General features: G+C 30.2%; 1 long non-coding RNA gene across 1 annotated transcript; it reads right to left on the reverse strand.

The window, feature by feature from the left end:
* Positions 1–240: 240 nt before the first annotated feature.
* On the reverse strand, positions 241–3,210 carry LOC126667217 (uncharacterized). Its single transcript, XR_008790137.1, has 5 exons — positions 3,126–3,210; positions 2,563–2,638; positions 2,362–2,463; positions 913–1,108; positions 241–682 (listed from the first exon to the last, which is right to left on the reverse strand). It is a non-coding gene; the product is annotated as an uncharacterized LOC126667217 (long non-coding RNA).
* Between the last annotated feature and the right edge of the window lie 300 nt (positions 3,211–3,510).

Consider the following 3,510-nt stretch of genomic DNA (forward strand, 5'->3'; position numbering starts at 1 on the left):
AAAATTATGGTTACAAAATGAAATAAAAGGACTTCATAAAGAATAGATAAAATGTCAGGGGCTGAGTGAAAAATATTCAATATTAGTTTTAGTGCATTAATTAGTTATGACAAACAGAAAATCATGTAGTTTTTGCAACCATTTCAGCTTATTCATGCTTAAGGGCTCATAAGATTTGATGATCTCTGTTATATAAAAAATTTAAGCTAATTCCTATTATTCACATAAAACCATTTCAAATATATTCAAACATATAAATTTCTATTTCCATGTCTGTTTTTCCGCAACATGGGAAATCATCATTTGGTGTGCATATGAGAGATCTCAACATTAGATTCAGAAGCATCTAAAATTGCTCAATTTTAAACTCAAGTACACAACAAGGGAAAACAAAATTGAAACAGTCATTGTTGTACCAACCAGAGAAAACTTAATACAAACATCCTATAAATGCAACTTGGAAAAAAATCGATATCGGTTTAACTAATCGGACTAATAGCAAAGAACGTCGAAAAGATTGGCAGCTTAACGCTTTCCACCACCACCACCGAGTTTGGGACCCTTTGGTGCAGCACCCTTGGGCATGGTACCTCTTCCTCCTGCTTTCTGTGACTTGGCTGTCACTTCGGCCTTCTTCGCCTTCTTTTCATCTTTGGTCTTCTTGATCCTATCCTTAATTTCCCTACATCATAGGACAAAAAAACTCAATTTCAGAAAATTAGGAACTCAATAAAGAAAATGAATCATATATGTAACTATTTAAGATACAACCTCATGAGCAGATACAATTATGTAGTAAGGTGCCATATCAAGAATACTACTTATTTTGGAGGCACTGAATCATCATTTATACATTTTAACAATTTCTGTGCAAATTGTGCAATTAGCAAACAATGAAAACACAAGATATACACATCGGAGAGCAGCTTCCCTGGCAGCATCTCGAACTTCTGGCTTCTCGGCTTTTTTCTTCCGGATAACCTCCAAGGTAGCACCGACGATAGACTTAGAGTAAGGCTTCTTGGTGGCACGTCTCTTCTTCTTTACAGCCTCTTGCGAGATATCATGTATCAGAAGCATTGTTTAATTAAATGTTAGCCGAGAGCTACTACTCCACAAACAAAAGAGCAAAGAAAACATTGTTAAAAAGGTATAACTTATAAACCACATTACTGTTACAAGCTGGAACCATCAGCATTCATGAATTACATAAATAATTATGTACAACTAAATAACAGAAAAACATGATTACGCCCTATTTTTCAGAATTAGCGAACTCAGACACAATCGATTTCTCTTTACATCTTACTCAATTATGTACAACTAAATAACAGAAAAACATGATTATGCCCTATTTTTCAGAATTAGTGAACTCAGACACAACCGATTTCTTTTTACATCTTACTCTATAAAAATGTTTTCACAGTATCATATGAAACCGCCTATTCTTTATTGCCCATCCATTATATCTATATCTATACTATAGATAAAAGCACGGATGGGGGGATAGACAAATTTACTGAATAATTCTTTCAGTTTATTACTAAATTAAGGTTTTATAGTCATTAACTAATTAGTTATTTAATTAATCACTATTGTAATTAAAGTACTAATTAGAATAGGTAGGTAAATTATCTTTAATTTAGTTTTAGATATGTAAAAAAATAACTAAATTGTCTCCAAATTAGTAGGAATACCTATCTTTTAGTTTGATTTAACTACAAAATTAAAATACTGTATTTGGTCAATATATTATTATTTAAATTTCTATCTTATCATTTTTAAAGATATTATTAATAAATTTAAGTTAATTATTTAATTATGGTTATTATAAAACCAAAATAAGAATAAATTCAGTATTGAAAAAAAATTAATAACTGAATATATTATATTTACTTTTACAAAAATTCTTAACTAATTTAATATTAATATAAATAAAAAAAATTGATATAATTATAATAAATTTACTAATATGTACATTGATGAGTTACGTTACGAGCCACGTGCATAGCACGTGATGCGAAACTAGTTGTATCAGCATTCATGAATTACATAAATAATTATGTATAACTAAATAACAAAAAAACATGATTACGCCCTATTTTTCAGAATTAGCGAACTCAGACACAATCGATTTCTTTTTACATCTTACTCAATTATGTACAACTAAATAAAAGAAAAACATGATTACACCCTATTTTTCAAAGTTAGTGAACTCAGACACAACCGATTTCTTTTTACATCTTACTCTATAGAAATGTTTTCACGCTATCATATGAAACCGCCTATTCTTTATTGCCCATCCATTATATTGTATCTATAATCTCTACCAAATATGAGCAATGCCATAATAAATTTTACCTTCTTATGTTGCTTCCTAAACATGGCTGTCCATGTAAGCTTAGATGGCTTCAACTTGTTGTGAAAATATCTCTTGCATTTTGAATTAGCAAAAAGAAACACCTGATACAAATTAAACAAAAAACCACAAAAGAATCTCAGATTCTCATATCAACACATAGTCGCTAACAACCCGATGACAGAAGGGGGTGAAGACATTACCTGAGAATCAGAGCGAATAAATCTGATTCCTTTACCAGGATAAATCTTGGCTCCACTAAAACGACATAGCTCAGTCCTGACATACCAAAACTAAAGAATCAAACCATCTTTACCATATATTACCAAGCTCATACCCTATTGCTTCAATAAAAGATAATCATACAGACTCAGATAAAAGTTAAGTATATCCAAATATCTAAATCTTTTTCACACTCCATGAAAGAATATGTGAAATTGAACAACAATAAATGCAAACAGACAAATTAAAAAAAAAACTACCAACCTAAGTTTACATGCTTTAATCATTTCTGAAATGGAAATCTATACAAAAAAATAAAAAATTTATGAATAACATCGAATTGACTAATTAATCAGATGTTCATTTAACTGCTAAATCTCATTTTTAACATAACAACACAGTTGATTATTTCATAATTTCATATCTTGAAACCCTAAAACACAAAATCCATTGCAACATTTTAACCAAAGTTCATGATCAGATCTATGTTTCTTCTGCCACAATAGATAAAATGGAAAGATTGTTGTAATAGAAATAGAATTACTTGAGAACCATGGCTGTGACTTGTGCTCCTACTGCTGGTGTTTATTATAGTAAACCCTAGAAATCTATATATCACGAGTACGATGGTTTATAATATTGAGATAATTACACCAAATCACTCAAAATCTCAAAAGTTTATGTTAGTGACCCAGCTTTTTTTTTCTTGCAAAAATCCCTCAATTTTATGAAATGATTTTCATGCCTACCTTTTTATATTTACATCTACTATTTTATCCCCATTGTATATTTTATAGTGTGTCTGTTACTATGAATCATTTCCTGCACTTCATCTTTCTTCTTCGATTTTTCATTATTCTCTCATTTTTACTCCACAACATCTCAACTGCTCAACTGCTCAACATCTTAATTAATGTTAGAATATGGAT

The sequence above is a fragment of the Mercurialis annua genome, linkage group LG2 (assembly GCF_937616625.2).
Source record: "Mercurialis annua linkage group LG2, ddMerAnnu1.2, whole genome shotgun sequence".
Lineage (NCBI taxonomy): Eukaryota > Viridiplantae > Streptophyta > Magnoliopsida > Malpighiales > Euphorbiaceae > Mercurialis > Mercurialis annua.